The sequence below is a fragment of the Protopterus annectens genome, chromosome 8.part0, assembly GCF_019279795.1.
Source record: "Protopterus annectens isolate FY-2018-M chromosome 8.part0, PAN1.0, whole genome shotgun sequence".
Taxonomy (NCBI): Eukaryota; Metazoa; Chordata; order Ceratodontiformes; family Protopteridae; genus Protopterus; species Protopterus annectens.
The window spans coordinates 883,647,729-883,675,698 of NC_056741.1; positions in this window are offsets into that span (position 1 = coordinate 883,647,729).

The following is a 27,970-nucleotide window of genomic DNA, read 5'->3' on the forward strand; positions in this document are numbered from 1 at the left end:
ATTGAAATTTGATCTGTATATATATATCTATATATATATATATATATATATATATATATATATATATATATGTTCATATACTCTTTCTCAAAAACACCTAGGTGTCTTCCCTATATAAAGACCTTGACAATTTTGACATAATACAGCATATACAATCTCTTTTGTTCCACAATTACAGTGAAAGTTAGACTGGGTCAGAATATCCCCTAACTATATGCAACTAGCTAACATCATGTGTTTACAATAATTACAGCTGTAACATTTAAATCTCCCAGCCTAGCACTAATTTTCCCCACCTTAATAGGTCTAACTCGTTCCACCATATTTTTTAGAGAAGTACCTTTTCTAGCTATGAATTTAGGTGACTGTCCTAACTTATTTTTTACTTCAAAAAGATGAGAAATAGGCCAAGTTTTCTGAATACATTTTTAATTGCCCAGTAATTGACACTAAAAGTTGTTATAAATGTAGAGGCCATGCTGGAATGTGCTACATCCATGTTTTCTTTGTTATCAATTAAAGGATTTGCTCCCAATATTGCAGTATAAAATCCAGCCTCTCTTTTCATCATTACTTCACTAATTATGTTATTAATGAAATATTCCGGATATCCTCTCCTCATAAACATTTTTTAAGCTTTTTTGCATTCCCACAGAAATTCGTCAAATTCTGATACCATCCTTGCTGACCTTAACCAGGGCTTTTTCTGGGAAAATGGATGGCAGCTGCTAAAATGTAAAAATGAATTAGAGTAGGTTGGCTTTCTAAAAATGCACGAGACAAATGTCTTATTGAGAACACCCTTCTCAATTCAATATCCAAATTCTGCAGGAAACCCTTTGAATCAGAAGATGTGAATTTAAAACAATGGAGTAGTGTTGTTAATATAATATATGAATTCATTAATTGTCTGTGCCTGTTCTATCCAAAAAAAATATATATATCATCCAAGTATCTAATACAGAGAGACCAAGAGATAGCAAGTTCTGAATGAAACACATACTTCTTTTCCCAAGTGGCCATTACCATATTAGCAAATAATGGGGCACACACTGTTTCAATGGCCACATCCACTATTTGCATGTAGTATGTACCATTAAAATATATAAAATTAATACTAAGTACCATTTCTGTAATGGTCAGGATGGTGCTAATTTCACTTTCTATAAGTTCACTATTTACAAAAAGGAATTCCAAACACTACTTGAATCAGACATTGTATGAAATAACTAGAATGAGATCTTTTACATAATCTTTTACAAAGATAATATCTTCCCTGTACAAATGTTATTTTATCTTGGCCAAGCAATCCCAGGAATCCTTAGATAAATCTCTTTAAGTTTCAAGTCAATACACTTAGCCAAAGGATATGTTTTAGACATCCTGGCACCCACATTTGGTCTCATCACAGGATCCAACAAATTCTTGCGAATTTTAGGGATGTCAAAAATTATAGGTGTTAAAAGTCTACTTTTAGGAATCTATACTCTTTATAACAGATTTGTTTTTGCATCAATATATCATATTGTACATTATCAATTTTATTATATGCAATAACCATTTAATTTTTTGAGACTTCTTCATACATTTCATCATAAAACAACACCAACATTTTGTTAATATAATCAGTTGTGTTCATTACCATAAGACCCCCTCCACCCTTATCCAGCTTCATTAATCTAATCCCTGCATCTGAACATATATCTACCAACAGGCACAGTTGTTCTTTGTTCAAGTTAGACTAACTGGCAATACATTTTTTTAATTGAATATCCCTAAACTCATACTTAACCCCATTTTACAGGTGTTTGAATGCATGTGTTAATGTGAGATTGTGAACTCATTAACATCAGACTAGTGCTTTTGTGTTGCCTAAACAATGGATTATTTCTGACAGGCTAGTCACCCCTGGCCTTGATTAATAGTGTTTCCTCAGGAGGTTGTTTCCTCCCCATCAACTCACTTTGATCCAGCAGCTTAGCTAGGGAGGGGAGCAGGGGGAGAAATCATGAAGATGTTAGCCAGCCATGAATGGGAGACACTAACTGGCCAGTAGTGTGTGATATAAGATATAGTCAGCCATATTTATTTATTTATTTATTTATTTATTTATTGCTCCTCAAGTATAACAGGACCTTTTTCATGCTCTTCAACTTAAAAATTGAGGGGTTTCAGACAAGAGATCAGCACAGGGTACCAGAATTGGTATATACAGTTCATACCTAAAGCTATTTTAATGTTCAACATCCTTTTAAGTTTTAACTCAAGGAGTTATTTATATCAAACTTACATCTGCATTTGTTTCAGATCCTCACACCTCACTGTATCTTAGCTGCTCCTTGTATATTAGCCCCGTCTTTCTGTCTTTTCAAAATATCAAGTACCTTCCACTGGTACATTAACACTACTATGAGCAATACACTAAAGGAAACTGGCCCATAATTTGAAAATACTATTACTTAATAAATGTTTCTGCTTCCTATGGCTCATTTCAACATGTAAGGGTACTTACCTTATAAAACAAACGTAATTCTCAAAATTCTTCTTTGTTTCTCCAGATTCAAACAGTTATGGATAATGTTTAACTACATAAAGTTTTATCTGCAGTAAATATACACTTTTCATTAGAATTTTGTCATGCTGCAAATATAGCTCCTGAACTACAAAGTCACCTACTTCTTTTTCAGCCACCAGCATGACCAGGGGTACTATATATATATATATATATATATATATATATATATATATATATATATATATATATATATATATATATTTGTCTATCTATATTTAAATCTTGTTCAGGTTTAGACAAGTACATTAGTACATCATCACAAAATAAGGACAATTTAACACTGCAACCTCTAATTGTATAACCTTTATAACCCTTATAACCTTATAATAGAGTTTTGTATCATTGTAGCCAAAGGACCTACATATAGGGTAAGTAGAATTGGTGACAGAGAAGGTCATTACCAAGTTCCTTGTGATATCTGAAGGTAAAGATACAGGGAGAGAGAGAGAGCACCAGAGTATAGTGCAGTGATGCCTTGGTATTGTGCTTATGCACTGGCATTGAAAGACAGACAAGTTGGTTTGAGACCTGCGGGCTCCAACTACAATTAATAACTAACTGAGAAGACAACAATAAGGCCTTCTTCAGGTATATTAGAAAGCTCAGGAATAACCAATAATTCTATAATGATTTTATCTCCAGTGGTACTTTGTTTTACCCAGGAGACATTGCCACACTAGGTAGTTTGATTAATTTTCCAATACTGGCAATGTGACGCAGCATAAGGTGTGCACTCCTGAGTTTGATATAATTCGACTGAGATATTAAAACAATGTTCCATCTGCCTGAGCTAGTGGTAGCTCAGGTGGATGTGGAAGATAGTATGACATTTATCAAAAAGAGTAGGGGAAGTCAGCTGGTACTCTGGACAGACTTCTCCTAGTCAATATAAGTACCATCCTGGGTCTTCCCTGAAATGATACTATTAGTCTAGTGGGACTAACCCAGTCAACAAAATAAAAATAAGTAATATTCTTGTGGATAAATTACTTTTCAGCTTCACTCAAGTCATTTGTCCCTCTGTCCCTTCCATTTCCCCTCACACCCTCCCAAGATCAATTTGGACCAAGTACTTTTGACAATTTTCCAGACTTAAACAGACAACTTCAATGAGTCCTAAAAATATCCAAAAATAAAATACTACTTCCATGGGTCTTGACAATATAACCCCATCATCTCTTTGTAATTTACCCAGTTTTGTCTTTGAGTTGTGGAGACCTGTAGTTGTGCTGCTCTTACATAAAGGTGGCCCCTCTACTGACTCTGGAAATTACATGCCTATTAGTTTCACTAGTATGATTTGCAAGACTATGGAGTGTATTATACCAAAACTAATAAGTAATGATGTAGAAGACCTTGTATTCTTGGCTACATACCAGTTCAGCCTTGTAAAAGTCAAGCCATGTCGTTTAACCTGGTTGAGTTCTTTGAAAGGGTTACTGAAGCCATAGATAAAAGGCATACAGTCAAATCTGCTTATCTAGATTATGCCAAAGCCTTTGAGTCTATCCCCAGTGCAGGGATTATTAACAAGTAATCGAGGAAGGCAGGCACAGTATAGCAACCAAGGATCTCTTTATTCAGGGACAACAGTTTAGCGCTAAACTGTTGTTCCTGAATAAAGAAATCCTTGGTTGCTATACTGTGCCTGCCTTCCTTGGTTACTGGTTTTTGGCTGTTGATTGTTTAGGGATTATTAACAAACTTTCCCAGCTCAACATTAACGCTTTACATAGTTCACTGGATAGCTAAATGTCTGTCAGGTAGATCTGGGTTATTTGCTCTAGTCAGAAAAATATCATACACAGTGGTCCTGCAGGGCAATGACATGGGCCCTCTCATCTTTGGTATCTATTTTTCTGACATAAAATTCAATATTGAGGAGTTATGGCTAATCAAGTTTGCAAGACTGTAAACAGGAGTTGGTTATTAAATCCAGTTGTGATACTCAAATTCAATAGCAAGAGCTGGAGCAAACAAATACTTGGTGTATTAATCATGAACTTGTGCACAGCACCAGGGAATGCAGTGAAGTTTCCTTTGGTCAATCTTATTGTATAGCTTAAATCTGACTCAGTCATCAGGAACAAGGGTACATATACTGATAACAGATTCTCCCTTGACCACCATGTCTCTGTGGCCATTAGAAAGTCCTTCTACCTTCTACAATATTCCTTTATGGTATCTCCTCAAGGTTCATGGAAGATAGAGTCCAACTTTACTCACCCCTTATTAAGCCTATCATTGCATACAATTCTCCTTTTGGCATATACCTCACTAAGCAGCTAAACAAGCTTGAAAGACCTCAGTGTTTCCTCACCAAAAAGATCTCAGGTCACAGTATCCTTAAATACTCTTGATATACTAAAAACTATGTCCCTCTGCTCACTGTCATACAGATTCCTGTGGTGTGATCTCTGCTATAATTGACCCAGACTATTTGAACTCCTTCATCTATACAAATACAGTGTTAAAGCAAACACCCACTCTAACAGACCTAAACCTATACCATTCCACATAAACAACATCAGCTAGAATGATAGCAGGACTGGCCTTAACAACTGTGGGGCCCAATTAGATCATTTTTATGGGGCCCCTCAGCTGACGCCCTATCTACCAACCCATACCTCCCTCCACTTGCTAGCTTCTTGAAATGAAGACTACTTCAGATTAGGTATCAGGAATATCATCATGTAAAATTATGTTTATTTATTAGCTTACATTTTTTTCATAAAATATGTTAAAACAGAAATAAACTATTGGACTCCTGGATTACCCACAGATCCAACATGTTATCTACTTCTTTCTCAGGGTCTTCTTAACTAACTAAACCAAACTGTTAAGGGGCCTCTTTGATGGAACATGGTGTCCCTGTGTCGATATGTTGCTCCATTAGGTGGGTGCACCTTGGTTTAACAATAAACACACCCTGAAACTCTTGTTGTTTTGCCAGGATCTCTTTAAACTGGGTAAGAGGTAGCTGTGCATTTCCCCCTCATCATCATGCTTTTTTTTCTCTCTCTCTTGTTTGTCTCTCCCTCTCTCCTTCCTCTTCTTTCCCCTCATTTAGTTCATGCGTTACTATCCTTCACATCCAATGCCAAACAATTGTACACCCTGTAAATGTTTTGTTCTTTGTATATCATTTTCTCCATGGAAACATTATACTATATGATGTTTGACAGTGTACAAGTACTCTTTTTACCTGTTTTACTGACTGTCTTCTTGTATCACTTACTTATGATTGTGTTCATTTATGCTACATATTGTCCTCACTTGTACCTCTCTACATGCCTGTTCTTATTTGTATTGATTAAAGTCTTTTGTTTATTTGGTTGTTTTCCACTTTGCTCAGCCTGAAAATGGTCTAGGTGGATCAGTGCTCTACATTGGTTAACAAACTTTAACATAAATAAACATGAATATGTGTGTGTGTGTCTCTCTCTCTCTCTCTCTCTCTCTCTATATATATATATATATATATATATATATATATACACACACACACACACACACACACACACACACATATATATAGTAATGTCTGTTGGTTTTCCCCGGTTAGGGGTTGCCACAGCGAAACTCCGGTCTGCTAATATTTGGAAGTGGATTTTTACAGTGCTGAGTTGCCAGCCTGATGCCCAACCTACAAAGAAGGCACACCCATTCACGCGCACCTACCTGCATGTCTTTAAGTGTCACTCTGTGTATGTGCATATATATATATATATATATATATATATATATATATATATATATATATATATGGTTCCCCTTCACAATCTCGAATTACTGAATGCTCGAAATCCAGTAACTCAAGACTTTAAAGTTGAACCAACAGACCCACAAGCACGAAAACAAAAAACCCTGAACATACAGAACACATACACCACACAACACGCACACCAAACAACCCACATCACATAAACTACAAGCCCTACACTACATGCACGCAGGGGGCAAGCCCCCCTGCACCCCCCACAGCCCCCCTACTTATATATTCTAACTCCGAGATCGCACTAATGCACTAAATAAAAAACACCACACAGCCTTTTACACTGCCTCGCACACACACACACAAATACAGACACATCCAACACTCACACTCATACTCCCACCTCCCTACCCTAACCCACACACACAGCTTACAAAATACACACATACACTCACTTACCTTCACTTCCATAAAACATCCCGACTCACACATCCCATCCTATAGCTGACATGCATAAGCGCAAATTCGAGATATTTGAATTCGCGCTTATGGGTTTTCAACTTTACAGTCTCGAGTTACTGAATTTTGAGCATTCAATAATTCGTGATTGTGAAGGGGAACCATATATATATATATATATATATATATATATATATATATATATATATATACAGTGTGTGTGTGTGTGTGTGTGTGTGTGTGTGTGTGTGTATATATATATATATATATATATATATATATATATATATATATATATATATATATATATATATATATATAGACAACACCAAGCAGATCTTGCTACTAAGAATAAGGCTCATTTTGAGACATGAAACCTAGTAAAATGTTCTGACTCATCACAATCCCCAACTCTCATATTCCAAGCCCAATGCCAGGAAGGACAAATGAGTTAGCGGGCTATGTGAAGACTAGGACCCCAAAAAGAACATGCAGATCTTACCTCCATTACACTTTCCGATCTCATATTGACCCTCTCTTCCTCCACAAACTTCCTATCATATGCTGTACCTGATCAGTTAATTCTCATACCTTGCAAAAGTCAATGTGCTTCCAGAAATCTACATAAAATTCCTGAACTTCCTCAGAAAGTTCAAAAATGATAACAGTAATAATGTCCGGCCTCTCCTTAAAAGCAGCAATGTTCACACTGCCCCACTCAAAACTATTTCCAAAAGTTTATTTTTATTTCTTAATTATAAACTGGGTACTTGGAGTAATATATGCACATCTTTTCTACCCATATCCCAGGTCAGATGAGTAACAATTTAGAGTAGTCACTAAATATTATGTTTGGTAGGTAGGAATATATCAACATGCCTTAATGAAACCTACGTGGTTGAAGGGAGAAGCTCCAAAGTTTGTCCAGCTTGCTTTAATGCACTTCCTATCACAATAATTTTTTCCTGTCCAATCAAAACATTTTCTAGCTTTAAGTTTCTGTTTGTTACCCTATTTTATGTATGACTCTCACAATATGAGTCAAACTGAGTCTATATTATTCAATTTCCAGCCAAGTGAGTCATTTTTCTATCCACTTATGCCTTTTACCACTCATCACACGCAGCTCATATTGCACTTCTCTGGGATTATTTTCTATTTGTCTGTGACTGCAGAAACCTTTCTCTGCCACAGTGCTGAAGTGGCTAACAACTTGTCAAAAGTCTTAGTGATCAGAAGTTACCCAGTATCACAGTATCTGATATTTTTTCTTTCTTTTCTGAAATGCTAACTAGTGTTTGTTTTCATATTCATCTGAGACTGACTATTCCATAGTTATTTCTTGAAATTGTACCCATTTGCTACCATTTGTAAACCAAATGTCAGCAAGAGAAGCAAAACATAGAATTTCCCAATCAGTCTTCAAAATAAGCCCGGTAACTGGAGCGGTACACAAAACCAGATGGCTAATCCGACCAGTTTTGGGTTGAAAACCTAGTTAAGTACTCAGCAATAGTGGCTGACTACTATGGAAGAGTGAGCAGCTAATCTGCAAAATTGTGAGCCTTTAATTAATAAACAGGAAACCTACAATTCCACTTTGAATTAAGAATCATATTCATTTGCAATTGGCACTTCAAGGAATAATTTATTTTATTTTTGTGTAATTTATTTCCATTTGCTTTCCAGCAATATCTGACTGGGCCTAAAAGACCCCTTTTCAGCTAAGGCCACAGGATAAAAAAGATACAACATATGTACTTAATGAAAACACAAAATTAGTGCATGACAATAAAGTAAAAAAAATCTTATGCAGAGTTAATATGCAACCAAAACAATTGCTTAGCATTTCATAATTCAGTAAATCAACTGACAGTATTGATAACAGAAAAAAAAAATTGCCAGTAAAATAAAGTATGTAAAAAAATGTATATATTTTATATAAATATATCTATCTATGTATATATATATATATATATATATATATATATATATATATATATATATATATATATATATATAGTGCAATCTCGGAGTTTGTATATTTAAGTTTTGGGGGGTGGGGCATGGAGCCCCCCTATTAGCAAGGTTTAGGTTATTGATTGTTGTATTTTTTTTTTTTTTTTATATGAGCGACATTTCAAAAGTCAATCATATCGTCTCGGCCATATGGTCTATGGCTTTGTGAAATTTCGTCCATGTAAAGTAGATCCATATCTATATATATATATATATATATATATATATATATATATATATATGTGTATAAAATCATTATGCAGAATTGTTTATGCAGAATATGAGTAATAAAGACTATAAAAGGGTTAACCTATCCAGGAAGTGATTTGCAGAGACAATGCTATGTGCTAAATGGGAAAAGATTTTAAGTTGGGTTGAAGGAATTGAAACTATGAATTTGCCTTCTCATGGAGGAGGTATTTTTTTTCCAGAGATTAGCAATGCAATTGCAGAAGAGTGGGCCTCCAGGAGAATGCAGAGATTTAAGGGTAAAGGAAGCAGGGGCTAGCAGGATTGGCTAGATTTCTGTGATACTAGAATCTTCTATATTTTATGGTATTTAAACCATGTGTTTGAGCTGGTTTGGGCTTGTTTGTGTGTCATGCACTACAGCTGCACTGTTTTTAACCCTTTTTGAAGTATTCCAGCTAAAGAAATTCCCTTATTAGCACTCGTGTGATCACCTAGTAGTACTCATCTTAGACTTTCCACTATTTGCCCCCTTAGCTCTCTCTGACCTCTCTCCCTCATATTCTTACATGGATGGACAATTTCCTGTGGTTTCGCCTGCCAGTCTGTTTGATACAGGCATCTTGAGACAGTGTAGCAACTGGCTCATGTAAACAGACAGCCCTCTACTGCTACCACCTTGGAACACAATTTGTAAAAAATGCAATTACATTAAAAACCTAGAGTCTATGCTCTCACACTCACAAGCCAGTATATTTGTCACTGAGAAAGCTGTCAACACAAACACCACACCTCAAACACCACCTATGTATACACAACACACACACACATATGCTGAGGTCCTCAACAAAAACATACCCAAACAAAAGAGACCTCCAAGGCAAAAACACATGCAAACTCCACTGCCCACCACACCACACATAGTCCACTCACCTGTTTCTCACAGCCACTAAGGCCTAAACATAAACCCAACATATAAATCATAGGAGACTCCATTGTGAGACATACAGCTTTGCTTCTCTCCAGGCTGGATAAGGAGAAAGTCACAGTTAGTTGCTTGTCAGGTGCCAGAATCCGCCATATCACCTATGCATTCAAGTATCTCAACAACAGGTACTGTTATGACTCTAGGCCTTTCTCAAGAAGTTCTAACAAAGTGTCAAATAATTACACACATTTCTATAGAAAGTCATACTCCAATCACAAATTAGGTCTACCCATCCAATAAATCGATTAACAAATATTAAAGATGTTTATTCAGTCCAGGGGAAAATAAACCCCCTAATTTAACAATCCAAGTTTGTTTTTTTTTATTCAAAATATTACGCCATCCAGCTTTTAAATTTCTATTGCCAAGGATTTTGTCAATGACTGTAAATTTCAACTGTGCAGATGGGTGTTTAGTAGTGTGCTTATACAAAGCATTAGCTTGACATTTATTCCTAACATTACTAACATGTTCTGAAATACGTAGTCTAATAGGTCTTAAAGTCTGACCTATATAAAATGCTGAAGAAGTGCACGTAACTAAATAAATAACCTAATCTGTGCTATAGTTAGCAAATATGTTAATATTAAATATCTGAGAGGTATTTTTACTGGTGAATTCTTTAGTTTTACATATGTACCTACAAAAAGTACAATGACCACATGCAAACACCCCAACAGTATACCACCTTCTAATGTTCTCTGAATTGTATTAAGAGGAGGTGTCATGTTTATAATGATCTACATCATCCATTACAGTATTCATGAATGACTACAACTTAGTGAAACTTTACAGCAAGATCTCTTTGTGGTGGTGACGGTGCACCTAACCTCGCAGCCAATATCAAGCAGTGAGGACGTTATTTTTGACATTTTCGAATGGTCAGGTAACACTGTGGTGATAAAGTGCACTATCCCTTCTGTTACCGAGATTTGGGGATCCATTAATATAATTTACTACAGCATTTATGAAAAGCAGTGATTTGCTGAACTTCATAGTAAGATTTAGTCCAGCGATTTTTTTATATTTATTTTTCTTGGTGTTCATGAAGATTTATTCATGGCTTATATTATTGACAGCAATATAGGTTCACTTGATATAATCTGAATCCATGACAACATTCTCCTATGTTTTCTTTGCTGCTTAGTAACTTATTTTGGGTTTAATGGTTTTCATGCAGATGTTTGTCATGTTAAATATCTATTTAAGAATGATTTGGGGAATTTGTTGGTAATATCCACATTTAGCTGGCACTATTGTAGGTATGGTAAAAACATAATTGTTACAACACAGTATTAGCAATATTGGGTTTTCCGATTTCTTCTGAATTATTGAAAATATTTTTTATATATTCTTCATTTTCTAGTTATTCTATAAGTGGTTCAATGGTTCCCATGTAGGAAATTCAGTTGGGAATGATTTGGGGGATTTTTTGTTACTATTCAGAATTTGACCATATATATTGTCTAAATACAGCATCATTGTTTTGTTGTTATATATGTCCAAGGTGTTATGTTTGAACATATGTTCTGCACATTCTGTGGGCTTAGTTTAAGATCTTGCAGTCATACATTTGCAGGGTAAACCCTGTTTGCTAGCCACAAAAAAAATTATGATGCACTGTAGTGGATATATGTAGTAAGTGCAAGCTGTACTGTTTTAGATAATTATCATTAAATCTTTCCTGATTAGAATTCATATCAATAGTTATTTACATAGTGCTACTTTAGGATATCAACCATTTTGTATTTCCATTTCCTATTTGTAGGGTTTTTGTTGGCTGTTTTATTTGCTGTTTGAATATATAGTGTACATGACATTTTTATATATGTGTACATTATTTTTGGATGGTTTCTCGCACAGTTATCACTAATGTTTATTAGTTACACCTAGGTTTTTTCAAATTTTTATTTTTTGAGGGATTGTGGTTCAAATTTGTTTGGACTGCTTTTTACATTCTCAGCTCCATAGTGGATTTAATAACTATTTTACAAGGTTTGTCTGCTGATAAGGATGACATCCAGGTGTTTGGGATGGATTCTGATTCAGGATCCATGCGGACTAATGAATCCAATCCTGAGCTCCAATGTTCACAAATATTTGGTAAACTTTTGAAATCCATGAAAAATTTAAGATCTAATGTTTGGCATTTAAAACTTTTCAAGGCCTATAAATTGAGGGGTATTACACCCAGAGGTCTGTGCATTTGTATTAAACCATTGGTGGGTCAGGCTGATAACACCTTATTAGTTGCATGGTCTAAGGCACAACAATCAGCTTCCATGCATTTTGTAGAAGCTTTACCTTCCTTCTATGAACACAGGATAGCTAGCTGTATATCAGAGGTTACTGGGGCTTGTGAACAAGCTAAACAATTTGATGGCCAATTTATATATAAATCTTGCTTTCAAAAGCTAATTGCAGACCTACTTGAATTTGAAAGGAAACTCAAGGATAGAAAGATTTGTAAATTTAATAGGGAAAAACATTTGACCAATACAAAAGTATTAAATTTTCTAAGCAGGAATTTAATAACACAGGTCGATAGAGAAAAGGAAAAAAATCTATTTTGATAAAAGCTCTTAGTGATACATCTGGGGAAGATTCTTCCTCATATACGGATACTGAAACCAAACATAAACAGGGGTCACCAGACCAAAAAAGACATAATTCATATGATTCGTCACACCAGGACAGACATAATCTTTCTAACCCTTTAGGGTCAGAAGAAGGGGTGACAGGAAGCATAGATCAGGATGTCACCTTAGAAACATCTTTTGGTGCCTCGACAGTAAAAACATGTAATGTACACAATATTTCTGCTGTAACCCTATCTGATGAAGAATTACAATTATTGAATAAAGGTTTAAATTTTATTCCTGGCTTTGTGGTGTCTGAAGACACTTTTGTTGATGATGTGGTCTCGTTTTGTAGAATATTAAATCTTAGACTGCATTTTGACAATGTTCATAGGTTCATAGGTATGTAGTAGGCTAATGGACCTGGGGCCTTTACAAGCTTAGCCATAGGATTACTCTGGCATAGTGCCACCTGACCTTAGTTCCTAGTGCCTCTGTTGAGTAGAGCCACTGTAGTTATCCCATGGGTGAATTTTCTGTTTCCCATCCACTCATCAAGATTTCTCTTGAAGAGGGTCAGCGAGGTGCACTGCTTGACATGTATGGGAAGTCTATTCCATAGCATGGCCAGTCTCTGGGTTATGAACCTGTCCCTCCAGCATGTTGTGGTAATGAGGTTGAGATTTCCGGAGCATGTGTTGTGGAGGGATTGTGATTTCTTTAGATGTAGCATTTCTAACAGAGCTGGGTCAGACATGGCTTTGTAAGTCAAGCAGAGATCACCTCTAAGTAGGTGATATGATACATAGAATAGTTGAAGTTTTTTGAGTCTGTCCATATAGGAAAAGTGTTTAAGGCCTAGGATCCTCTTTGTGAGGTACTTTGGCGACCACTCCAGTTGTTTCAGGTGTCTGGTGAGGGACATGCCAAATGGTGCATTGTACTCAATGATTGGCCTAATGAGGGAAGAGTAGAGGGAGACAATGACCTCTTTCTTCCTAGGTGCAAAACCCTTAGCAATGAGATGTGCCACCATAGAAGGACTTTCTGACCACAGTGGCAATGTGGTGATCAAAAGAGAGGTTGTTGTCAACCTGTGTTCCCAGATCTCTTATAACGCCTTCTGTGTTCAGTGGACTACCATCAATGTGGTAATTCATGGGAACCAGTTTTTTCCCAAAGGGGATGACAACACATTGACATTGAGCTTAAGGCCATGGTTCTGACACCAGTCGTTGATCTCAGTGAGGCCATTCTGTAGGATGTCAACATCACTTGGGGAGTTAATAATAGCTCCCAACTTGCAATCGTCTATGAACTTTGTCAGCCAGAGTCCCTTCGTGTTGGCCTGGACTTCAGAGAAGTAGATACCAAACAGGAGAGGACCCAGGACCGAACACTGTGGGACTCCACTCGTGACTAGTCGGCAGTCTGACTTGGAATCGGCTACTTTCACACTGTGGGTTCTATCTGTGAGCCAGTTTGCAACCCATCTAGTGATATAAGGGTTGATGCCAAGCTTAGTGAGTTTTTCTATGATTCCTGAGTGGGGAATGGTATCAAAAGCCTTGGCCAGATCAAGGTAGGCTGTACGAATCACCTTGCCTTCATCCACAGCTCTGGTGACTGACTCAAAGAAGTCAACCAAGTTGAGCAGGCATGATCTACCCTTCACAAAACCAGACTGTGTGGGATCCAGAGTTTGGAGATTCCCTTTATCCTTGTTTATTAGGTCCATGATGATGTGTTCCATAGCTTTGCATATCAGACTCATCAGGCTAATGGGGCGATAGTTCCAAGGGTCTGTAGTCACTCCTCCTTTGTGAAGAGCGATGACTGTAACAGTGCGCCATTTGGTAGGGACAAAGCCTGAGGTGAGGCTGTGATTGAACAGGGCACACAGGTAAGGTGCCAGTTCACTCTGTAGTTCATGTAGAACACAACCAGGGATATTGTCAGGTCCCACAGAAGCTGTATTCTTGGGCTTGGACAGTGTTGTTTTAGCCTCTGCAGCAGTAATACTGGGTCCTTTGGGGGAGACAGAGGGGTAAAGTTGGCACTGAATCTGTCGGCCAGTATACTGGCAATATCTGTTGGCTTGGTATAGGAGGTACCGTTGTGGAATAGCACAGCGCAAATCTGGGTATTGCTGTGGAGATTCTTTACAAAACTATAGAAGGCCTTGTGGTTGTCTTTACTACCTGCTACAATTCTGTTTTCATAGCTAGTTTTAGAGGATTTGATGAGGGATCTCAACTTTTTGTTAAGGCTGATGAGTTTTTCCAGTCTTGAGACTTCACCTTATTCTGCATCAGTTTCCTCCTTCTGTTATAGAGTTTGTTTATAGCAGGGGCCCACCAGATTGGCTTCCTTTTTTTTTGGAGGAGAGTGTCTTGGTTCTATTGGGTATGGTGAGATCCATGCATTTATGTACGTGTTCGTACAGTGCATTGGTGTATGACTCTGCGGTAACGCAACTATTCTCCATTTGCATTGGTGCCATGAAGTTAGCCACATCTGTTTTTAGGAGCCCAAAGTTAGCTTTGGAGAAGTTTTTCATGGTAATTACCTTTGGGGGGGGGGATTTCCAAGGTGATTAGTTTGTGGTCGGATCTAATAAGGGAGGAGCTGACTATTGGTGTAGAGCAATGGTCATCCATGTTAGTAATGACCAGGTCAAGGATGTTGCTACCTCTAGTGGGGGTAAGAACGAGTTGGTCCAGGGCATTAGAATCAATGAACCCCAGGAAACGTTGGGCAAGTGTATTGGTACATGAGTAGTTTATCTAGGTAATGGAAGGGTAGTTGAATTCGACTAGTAAGAGAGTGTTAGGTTGGACCCTAATATTCTCCAGGGTACTTAGGAACGTGGAGTGCAAGTCTTGTGACATGGTTGGGGACCTATAGCAGGCTATGACCTGAATTGCTGTTTTACCCAATGTGAGCTGCACCTGAAGTATATCTGATGCATTATGTTGAGCTACCAGTCTGGAGGTGTGCACATCCTTTATGAATATAGAAATACCACTGCCTTTGGTGCTTCGGTCCAGGTTCTGGGGACGAAAGGTGTAGAATGAGTTACAGCCTGGTAGTGCAGGGGTGCTTTCAGCTGCCTTGAACCAGGTCTCTGTTACAGCACAAATGTCGATGTTCTCCATTTTAAGGAGTGCTTCGATCGAGTGCATTTTGAGATTTATACTTCTAGCATTTTGCGGCATGACCCTCAGATTGCATTTGTTTGTAGCTGTTATGGTGGTAATTTGGTCTTTGGAACACTTCCTAAAAAGGCACTAAGGGGTGGCAAGAACCTTGTCCAGTATCCGGAAGCCCAGGGGTGACAGATGCACGCCATCTCTGGCAAAGAGTTGAGGTCTGTCAGTCATGTCATTCCAGGCAGACAGATACTGGAACCCCATAGAATGACACCAGAAACTTAGCCAATTGTTGAAATCAGTCATATTTTGCCTGTACTTTGGTTTCATTCTGGGTGATGGTAGAATGCTGCTCAGGGCTAGGCTCATACCCACCTGGGCTACATAATCCGAGAGCTCCTCCATGTTTCTTTTCATGTAGTCCAGGGAGGTACATCTCAGGTCATTCACATCCACATGTACAATGACAGGGTCATATTTGTAACTGTTGTTGAGGGACCTGAGTGCATGTGTTATGTGGTGGATTCTGGCACCTGATAGGCAGCTGACTGTTACTTTCTCCTTATTCAACCTAGTGAGTGGGACATCAGTGTGCCTCACTATTGAGTCACCTATGACTACTGTGTTGGGCATGCTGTTTTGCCTAAGGGGCTTTCGTTGAGTGGCACACTGTTTAGGAGCGTTATGTATCTCGTGATTAGTGTTGTGTTGTGGTGGTTGAGTGCATTTCTGCCTTGGAGGTCTCTGCTGCTTGGGTAGATTTTTATTGAGAGCCTCTGCGAAGGTGGGTGTGTGGTTTGTGTTTTTATGTGAAGGCAGTGCTGGTGTGTGTTTTGGAGGGCTATGTGTTCCATGACATGTGGTGCAAGTGTTGACCTTCTCCTCTTGACCAGGTATTCTGGTCTTGGCTGGAGAGTGCGTGGCTTCCAGTTTGTATATATAAGTGCATGTCTTGCAAGTCTGAGTGTTGGAAGTTAAGAGGAGAGGGTTGTCAGTGTACATGAGGCAGTTGCTGCACTGCCTCAGGATGCCCAAATTCACCAGGTTAATAGGAGAAAGCACAGGGAACTGATCTTTAGACATGCCTGGAGGGGTGGGCATTGATAATAAGTACTGGATCTGTTCCTTCTAGAACGTTTAGTGCTGGTAGCACTTTTGTGTGCTACAATAATTGCGACAAGAAGTCTGGTAAAGTGCTAGACTAATAAACTAGTATAAGTGCAGGACAGGAGAGAACTAGTACATCTAAGGGAAAAATTGACCAGACTCTGGCACCACTCAGAAGCTTACAAACAGTCCTAGATACAGCAAGTCTGTGTCTGGACTAGACTAGTTACAGGAAAGGTGGGAAACAAGTGCAAATGTGGGCTTTTAAAACAGAAAGTTGAAAGAGATGGAAAAACTGCCCAAACAGCCAATAAACTACAATTCTGGACCAGAAACCACTCCTCTTGTGGTAGATAAGCTACCTAGTGCTTACCACTCCCACTGATAAGCTAGAAGGCTTCCCTCCAACACAGAAAGGCTTTGGGGCCTCAGAAGCTTACAAACGGTCTTGGACACAGCAAATCTCTATCTGCACTAGACTAGTTACAGGAAAGGGGGGAAACAATCACAAAAACAGGCTTTCTCAGCAAGCATTTAAATTTCAGAGATTTACTTTTGTACCTCTCATGAATAAACATGTTGATATTTTATAAAAATGTGTTCTTAAAGATTTACATTTTGATTCTGAATTGCATACAATTTTTTTTTCCAATAATTTGACTGCATCAGAAGTTCAGGCTTTAGAAAATCTAAGGAAGAACAAAAATATAGTTATAATCTCTGCGGACAAAGGTGGGGTGGTAGTGGACATGGACTGTTCCATGTACTTGGCTGAGGCTGAAAGACAATTGACTGATGGCAGATTTTATATGAAAATGGCCATTGATCTGACTCATAAATTTAAACATGAGATTGATGAGTTTTTACAATTGGCAGTCGGTGAGGGTATTATTAATAAAAAAACATTGCATCATTTGACGGTCCATGGCCTCTTACCACAATATCTATATTTTCTCCCTAAAATTCATAAGAACCCCACACAACCGCCAGGTAGGCCCATTGTGTCTGGTAATGGTTCTTTAACAGAACCATTATTGTCTTTTCTTAAAACGTATCTTAAACCATTGGTAAAAATGGTTAGGGCTCGAATCCAGGACACTATGGAATTTCTTAACATCATTTCAGAAACATCATTTCAGATATGCAGTTAGAATCAGGGTGGATGATGTGTACTTTAGATGTCACATCTCTGTATATGAGTATTCCACACTGGGCTAGTTTGGCTGCTTTGGAATATCTTTAAACTCACTGGCTTTGTCCCTGCACAAACCCTGACTGATTTTCCACTTTACCCGTTCCTGTTCTCCCTTTTACTTCACTTCTCCAGTGTACCATATTGCTCAAACCTTTCAATGTCTTTTTTGCTGTACTATGTTTTCCTACCTGTACTAACAAATAAACTAAAACTAAAAAAAAAAAAAAAACCTTTTTATAACTTTTTAAAACTGTATTACTCTCTGTTTTTTTCTCTGTCAAATATTGTTTATTCTTCTGTATTTGATCTTAGTTCATTGCCCTCTAAATAACTCGGCACACAATATTTTTTGTTTTTCTTTTTTTTCTTTCACAAATATTCAAATATTGTTATTATCTGTACTTGATAATAGCTTATTTTTTATATTAATATTGCATAATAAGTTTTCTGTCTATGCTTGGAGCTTTTCTCCCCAGGCCTCTACTGAAAATGGACATGTATCCAGTTAGACTAGCCCGGTCAACAAATGTAAATAAATAAATAAATAAATTGGTTAGAGAAAATTTCTTTGTATAGTCCTGGTTTCAACACCTTTCTTCTTTGTCTAACCAAACAAGTTCTTACAAAGAACGTATTTTATTTTAATGGTAGTTGTTTTTTGCAACTTAAGGGTATAGCCATGGGTGCATCATTTGCATCCATTTATGCTGACCTTTTCATGGGCTACTTGGAGCAAGAAATCATTTATGATATTAAACATAACTTGTTCTTGGGTGAAATAGATATATGGCAGAGATATTTGGATGACTGTTGGATGGTTTGGAAGTCTGATGTGGAATACTTAAAAGAGTTTGTCCAATACCTAAATTAAAATAAGTGGGACATCCAATTTACAGTACATTATGATACTGAACGTGTCTCATTTTTGGATGTCGTGGTGAGTCGACAACAGGATGGCATGCTCGACACTTGTGCCTATCATAAGGAATCAAACTTTAATACTTTACTTCATGCCTCCAGCTGTCATCCATAACACATCATCTGCAATATTCCAAAATCTCAGTTTATGAAGGTTCTTACAGTCTGTTCTACTAATGAGAGGTTTCTATCACAACATAATGAGTTAATAGGTAGATTTGGTGAATGAGGATACATCAAATCTCATATTATTCAGACCAGTAGAGAAGTAAAAACTTTAAATAGAAGAGATTTGCTGAAATACCAATCTAAAAAGACTAGAAATAATGAGACCATCAGAATGATTACTAGTTATAGCTGTAACACTTTTGGGTTTATGGATCTTATTCGAAAACATTGGGGCATCCTAATGGCTGATGATTGGCTTAGCAACCTCTTAGGCTCCAGGTGTTGGTTCTCTTTTAGGAGAGGCAAGACACTTGGAAGATTTTTCAATCATTATAAACATAAGACACCTCTTGTTAATGCAATTCAAGGAACATTAAAAGGTGGAATACTGTCGGGGTGTACTGTAGCACAGATTGGGTTATTTATTTAGTTACATGCACTTTTTCAGCATTTTATATACATTAGACTTAAAGATCTATTAGACTATGTATTTCCAAACATGTTAATAATGTTAGGAATAAATGTTTAGCTAATGCTTTGTATAAGCACATTACTAAACACCCAACTGCACAGTTTAAATTTATAGTCATTGACAAAATCCTTGACAATAGAAATTTAAAAGTTGGATGGCATAATATTTTGAATAAAAAAGAAAGAATATGGATTGTTAAATTAGGGGGTTTATTTTCCCCTGGATTGAGGGTTGGCCGTGGTGGTGCAGTGGTTAGTGTTGCCACCTCATAGCAAGAGGCTCTCTGGTTCGATCCTCAGCTGGGGTGCCTTCTGTGCAGAGTCTGCATGTCCTCCCTGTGGTCACGTGGGTTTGCTCCGGTTTCATCCCAAAGACATGCTGTAGGTGGATTGGACACACTAAATTGGCCTAGGTGTGAGTGCATGTGTGTGCCTTCTGTGGAAGGTTGGGCGAAGGGCTGGCAACTAGACACCATAAAAACTCCACTGCCAATCATGAGCAGACAGGTGATCCGCTGTGGCGACCCCTAACTGGGAAAAGCCAAAAGAAGAAGAATTTTCCCCTGGACTGAATGAATATCTTTAATATTTGTAAATTGATTAATTGGATGGATGGACCTAATTTGTGATTGGCGTATGACTTTCTATATAAATCTGTGTAATTATCTGACACTTTGTTAGAACTCATTGAGAAAGACCTATGGCCAAAACCGGTCTGGTTGTTCTATTGATGTCTTTGACTTATTAAAGTCTTTTTATCTCTCACTGGAGTGCTGGCCTTTTTGGACTGGATATTTTTGTGGCTTGGACTGTTGCACTTGCCATATGACAAGAAGGTTGTGGTTGATTGTTATGACTCTGTCATAGTCCATATTGGTGTGAATGACTTGGGAAGTACCTCCCTGGACTATATGAAGGGAGACATAATCAAGCTCACTGAATATGTGTCCCAGGCAGGTATGTTCCTAGCCTTAAGCAGCATTTTGCTGTTACCCAGAATGATGCCTCAATACAAACAGAAAATAATTGACTTTAACAATTGGCTTAGATTCTAGTGTCATTCAAAGGGTATCCAGTACCTGACAGCCTAGGAAGATATGATTGACAGATGACGATGCTTTGCCAGAGTTGGCCTGCATCCATACCTCTCAATATCTTAGAACAAGAAATCTGGACAAAGCCATGAATAAAACTGGGACAAAGGCCCAAAAACAGGGACAATTTTTAAATATTGCTCTTACAAACTTAGAAAGTTGATAGAATAACAGGTTTTGCATTAAGATAGAATTCTGAAGGGTACGAAGTCTGAAACTCAATGTTATTATTTTCTAACTTCAGTCTTTAATGATTTGCGACTCATTTGCCAGAAAACGACAATATTATGAAAAATGGACCAAAATATGAGTCAAAAATCTGGACATTCTGTGAAAATCTGTACAGCTGAGAGGTATGCTTGCATCTGCCTCCCTTGGGCTTTAGGCTTCTGGCAAAGGCTCTTGCCTCCCCTATAGTCCCTTTTTTAGGCAATGCCATGAGTTCAAAACTACCATCATGAAAATGTTATCAAAACACAAATAAAAGGTCAGGCTACTAAATGCTAGTAGTCTAAACATGAAACTGCACTCATTGCAAACATTCTTAACACTGGAAGATGCTAACATTTGTGCAACAGAGAAACATGGTTCACAGCTTTCATACATTCAGACCCCAAACCGTGGGCAGCAAAGCAAAAGGAGGTGGAGTTGCAATATATATTAAAGACATACACACTTCAAGATTGATCAAACAGTATGACGCACAAAAGAAACTCCAGGTGCAGTTAACCATTGACAAGACCCCTATTCAAATCATAGCTAACTACAGGCCCTCAACTCTGACTCAAGGTGCCCACTCCACCTACCTGGACCTTCTTGAATCTATCAAGATTCAACCCTTTACCCTGATCCTGGGTAACTTTAACTGTCCAACCACAGATTGAAAGAAGTATTCATGCCAAAACACAAATGCCCAGAGATTCCTTGATTTTGGTCAATGCAAATGCCTTGGACCAGCTGCTTGACACTCCCACAAGAGGGGATAATACCCTGGACTTGGTATTAACCAACCAAAATAAGTAAATATTGCAGCATCCCTATAGTGTCATCCTCCCTGGTAAGATCTGACCACAAAGTGGTCACTTTTGAAGTCACCCCCCCCACTAGGGTCAAACAAAAAAAACTTCTCCAAAGCTGATTATAACCTTTTGATGGAAGGTATAAAAAGCTTCACAGTCCCCTTCCCCTCCATAGGAACTGGCACATATGTCCAAATCTACACCAAAGTACTATACAAGCATTTATATAGCTGCATGAAACCAGGAATACCAGACAGGACAAAACCATCCTCCTCAAGGAAGAGTAACCTACCTGGTGGACATCTGCAATAAATAAACTCTATAATAAAAGGAAGACATTTCTGTCCAGGTCCAAGAAGGAGCAGGTGATTAATTGGAAGCAATCTCTCCTTAGCCTGAACAAGCAAATAAGAACACTAGTGAAATCCTCCAAAGCAAACTTCGAGTCCAAACTGGCACATCTACTAAAGACAATTAAAAGGCCTTCTTCACATATGTTCACAGTCTCAAAGGAAGCAGTCAGATCTGCTCAGAACTGGTGGTCAAGGACATCACATACACAAATGCCATAGATATAGCCATCCTGCTGGCAGACAGGTTCAGTGAAAACTTCACCCCTCTGTTCCCCCCCATCAGTAAATCAGGACAACACCAGCACCTGCCCCCTCCCCTTATCTCTGGGGAGCAAGTCATCACTGCCCTCTGAAAGACAAAAAAATACAGCTTCCATGGGAACCAGTAACATCCCAGGCTTCATCCTACATGAACTCAGACAGGATCTTGCAGCACCATTAGGCACCCTATTCAACCAAAGCCTGAGTACCGGCTTCATCCCAGCCAAGTGGAGGACAGCCACTGTCATCCCTTTGCATAAAGGTGGAGCGTCCATTGGTCCAGGAAGTTACAGACCCATTACCCTAACTAGCCTGATCTGCAAAGCCATGGAATGGATTATCATAGACCTCATTAACAAGGACATTAGCAACCTCCAAACACTCAAACCCACACAGTTTGGTTTTGACAAGGGGAGGTCACGCTTGTTAAATTTGGTTGACTTCTTTGAGACAGTCACCAAAGCCATAGACAAGGGCAAGTCAGTGCCCACTGCCTACCTTGACATGGCCAAAGCCTTCAATACTATTCCCCACTCAGGTATAATAGATAAACTCTCTCAACTAGGCAAAAATCCATATGTTACCAGATCGTTAGCAAACTGGCTCACTGATATAACCCACCTTGTCAAAATAGGGGAAGCCACCTCAAGCAGTAAACCCGTAATGAGCAGTGTACCCCAGGGATCGGTCTTGGGGCCTCTGTTGTTTGGGATATACTTTTCTGAGGTGCAGGTCAAAAACCAATGGGCTATGGCTGACCAAGTTTGAAGATGACTGCAAGCTGGGTGCTGTCATCAATTCCCCTAGTGATGTGAACATCCTCGAAAAGGGTCTCACCCAAACAAATGACTGGTACCAGAAACATGGCCTCAAAACTGAATGCTAACAATGCATCATCATCCCCTTTGGGGGAGTGGCATCCTCACAAATTATCACATTAATAACAAGGTCCTAAGCACACAATCAGTCATAAGAGACTTAGGCACCCCGGTTGATAGCAAACTGACTTTTGACCACCATATTGCTTCCATTGTATGGAAAGCTTTCTACATAGCCCAGCTCAATAGTACAGGTATCTCATCCAGGGACAAGGAGGTCATAACATCCCTGTATTCTTCCCTTATAAGACCCATTATTGAGTACAATGCCCCTTTCAAAATGTACCTCACAAAGCACATGCAGCAGCTGGAGAGACCTCAAAGGTTCCTCACCAGGAGAATTCAGGGCCTCAGACATCTACCCTGCACAGATAGGCTAGAAGGCCTGCCCCTCTACTCAGTCTCATACAGACTCCACAAAGGTGACCTCTGTCTGGCAAACAAAGCAATCTCAGACCCTGCTTTGATGGGACTGCTGCATATCTGCAAGTCTAGCTCCAATCGAGTAACCCATACGCACGACCTCAACCTGGTCTGTGACATCAATAGGACTTGTTGGCGGGACAGATTTGTGTCCCAGAGACTCCCCCTTCTGTGGAATAGTCTCCCTCTCCTTGTCAAGAAGAGTACCTGAGTAACCCTTTTTAAACACAACCTGGATAACTGGATGGGGAACAGAAAATGCACCTCTGGGATTCTAACGGAGTCCCTGCTGGACAGGGGCACCAGGTGCTAACTTGTAGGATCATGGGTTAAATTCTTGGCTAGGTTTGTAAGGGCTTCAGGGCCGATAGCCTAGTAACTTACTTTGATCCTATGATCATATTAGGCTTGATATCTTTTGCACTTCAAAGAGTTCTAGCAGGAGAGTAGCATTGGAGGAGATTGTTAAGAGCAGGGCACTTAGTTGGATGGTGCAGGAGTTTATGAGCATAGTTTAGATGATAGGAATTCCAGCCAGTATAGCTGTTTAATAGCTAAACACTGATGTGATCTGTTTGCTAAATTGACTGCAAACTTGCTGTAATTTATTCAATAGACTGGAATGCAAGTTGGTCAAAATAAGGGCAGCATTGAGATGGCTAAGTAAAAGGTACACCGATGATGTTATTTTCTGAACACAATCAGTTAAGTGTGGCCTGACTATCTCTTAACAAAATCATGCTATTTCCTGATGTAAGTTTAAAGACATTTTTGTATTTGGATAAAAATGTACGGGTTAGTACTTTTTTGGATTAATTAAGAGGTTGCATTATTTTAGGCAGGTTTCTACAGAGGTGATCGATTCCTGATTTAGAACTTGTATCTGAGAAAATTTGATGACAAAGCAGATGATAATAGAATAATAGAATCGAAGGTAACCGTGAAAAAGGGCATAGCAAAATTAATTTAAAATGGGTGGCGAAAGCCAAACACACTCTGGCTAGGCTTATAAATGCCCTAGGGCAGATAGCCTAGTATGAACCTATGAGCCTATAGTCAGCATATTGGATTAGTAATGAGAGGGAGTGACAAGGTAAATGTCATTGATAAATATGTTGAATAGTAAGGGTGAACTGAGGGCACACTGATATATGTCAGTGAGATAACTACAAATCTAAGATAGGAAGTTAGCAGAGAGGTCCAGCTGTGAGAGCCTAGCTAGAAGAACAGAGAGAGACAGACAATGTCTAATACTTTTGAAAGATCAAGAAATACAGACACTAGAAGTTTTCCATCATGTATCCTTTGGACAATAGTGTTCAAGGATGTGAACAAAGTTGTATCAGTGGTATGGTTAGGCCTGAAACCATACTGCGATTGGGATTGAAGGTTTTATTGACAAAGTGTTGGAGAAACTGAGAAGGAATACATTTCTTATGGATTTTGGATAAAGGGGACAATGTAGCAATGGGTCTACAATTGAAGTGGTTTGTCCAATTGCCAACTTTATGAGAGGTACTGTATGGGGCTGTTTTGATGTGTGTGGAACATAAGATTACAGTGTGGGACTGCTGTTGAGAGTAGAATTAATATATAGCTCTGGCTGTTCATTTGAAGTTTGAAGTATTCTGCAGTGAGGTTATCAACAGCTGGGGTAGTTGGATTATATTTTGTAGGTATTTATTGACAGTGGAAGAAAGAGTTAGAGGGACTGACGTTTTGATTTGGGGTGGAGTGTTTGCAATAGTTTATGCATGCTTACATTCCGGGTTCAATACATTTTCCTACTTTATCCTTTACATAACTGAATCACAACTAACCTACTGCCCCAACAATATACACTATTACATAGACTATATAGCTATTTACATGCACCCCCTTCCTGCATCAGGCTGTGCTTTTTACTCTTCCCCCACTTGATGTGTTTCTCACTGTTTATATAATACTCATGGCATCCATCTTTCCATGAATTTGTATTCAACACACAGTGGGCAGAACATCTTGTACACTACCAACGCTACCTAGATGATATATGTATATTATGGAAGGGTAGTATAGAAAAGTTGGAGCAATTTATTGAACATATTAATGGCAGCACAGAATTTTTAAAATTTACTTGCAATATTAGTACTGATAGGTTACAATATTTAGACGTAGATCTATGGAAAAACATAGAAAAGGGTTGCTTTATGTCTTGCATACACAGAAAAAAGAGTTATTCAAACATGTTTCTCCACTTCAACAGTAACCACCCCCTATTCCAAAGAAAAGGAGTTATTAAAGGACAGATTATAAGGGCGGCTAGAATGTGCAGTGAAGAGGTGTTATTTAATGAGGAATGCTTATTTTTGAAGATGTTGTTTGAAGAGAAGGGATACCCCACGAAACTAATAGAGGAAATAACAGCAGAGATCAAAAATCAAAGGAAGGAAAAATACTATCCTTTATTGGGAGAAGAGCGCAGGGACAATAATAGTAAGGCAGGAGATGAAATGAAAAAGCAAGGGTGTTTGTTTGTGCACACAAATTGCAATGAAAGTGGGTCAGTAGAAAGGATTATCAACAAATATTGGCCAATTATAACTACAAACGAGGAACTTAAGAAAACATTAGGCGACAAACCCCAGGCAGTTAGAAGGAGAAACAAAAATTTAAAGGAATTGTTAGAGGCAAATCATGAAAAGAGAAAAGAGGGAGGAAACAGCAAGAATGGGACATTTAGATGTAACACTTGTAAACAGTGCCCAAATATGATAGATAAAAATGGCTTCTATTTAAATTCAAGGAAAAGATACTTAAGATCTCCAGGATATTTTAACTGCAAAGCTAAGGGGGTAGTTTATTTAGGGTTATGTCAGCATTGCCAATGTTTCTATGTTGGAAAAACGGAGAGGACGTTAGCTAAAAGGGTGTACGAACACCTCTATGAAATCAGTAGAAAAAAGGACACCAATGCGTTCTTCAAGCATTCATTAACCTGTGCAAACATGGATTTAAGATTCATGGTACTTGAACAGGTACATGTCAGCCCTAGAGGAGGGGATTGGGAAACATCTTTGGAATACAAGGAGCTGCTTTGGCAAGTGAGATTAGAAGCAGCAAAATTTCCTGGGCTCAATGGAGCTATTAGTATTAGTAGTTTATTGAAAATTAGAAGGGCAAAACTGTAAAAAGAGAATGACCATTTGGTAATAAATAAAATAGTTGGTTAAGTATTAAGGCAAGGGCAATTTGAGAACAAAAGATATGGGATGTCAGCAGGATCATCACAGATATTAGTTCAACAACAATAGCATATAAGTTGAGAGATGCTAAAAGAAAGTTTTTTTAAGAGTTTTGAATGGTAGATAGGGTTAAATGTGACCATGGGAATAGTAGGTAGGGGTCAACTTTTAGTTGATAAAAGTTAAATAAATATAAATATAATATATGTTTTTAAGGAATGACTTGTTATATAAGTTTTTAGAAAATTACATAGTATAGTAGAAGTCACTTGGTATTCAGAAACACTTTGGTTTGGTTACAAGTGTTTCTATAATATCTATATGAAGATTTTATGTAAAATTTCAAGTATCAAACATATGCATATTTTTTAATAATTGTTTAATAATTTTAACAAAATATGAATAACATTTTGGTTAGATATGAATAAAGTGAATAGGGAATTGAATATGTCATGAAGGGAATTGGAATTCAATGTACAAATGTGATGTGAAGGGCTTCTATTCCTTTAAAATGTAAATGTGAAGCAATTTAGTTTAATTGATTGTCAATTAAAGTATTTTGGGTTGAATTAGGGTAATATAAAAAGACCCATCACCCAATGTAAAAATGTCTTGAAAAAGCCTGGGAGGGCCCGGGTGAAAGCGCTTGACTTTACATGCTTGGAGTGTTTGTACTTTTTACGCTGAGCTGGTGGAGCTGTTTTAATTAAAATTCTTTTACTCAGCATTTGGTTCGTGATTCCTGCATCTTGGTTGTTTCGAATTACCAGTGGGTGCCTTTTAGTTCTTGGTTTTGTTGTGTTCTACAATTGAAGTGGTTTGTCCAATTGCCAACTTTATGAGAGGTACTGCATGGGGCTGTTTTGATGTTTGTGGTACATAAGATTCCAGTGTGGGTCTGCTGTTGAGAGTAGAATTAATATATAGCTTTGGCTGCTCATTTGAAGTTTTGAAGTATTCTGCAGTGAGGTTATCAACAGCTGGGGTAGTTGGATCATATTTTGTAGGTATTTATTGACAGTGGAAGAAATAGTTAGAGGGACTGATGTTTTGATTTGGGGTGGAGTGTTTGCAATAGTTTATGCATGCTTACATTCCGGGTTCAATACATTTTTCCTACTTTATCCTTTACATAACTGAATCACAACGAACCTACTGCCCCAACAATATACACTATTACATA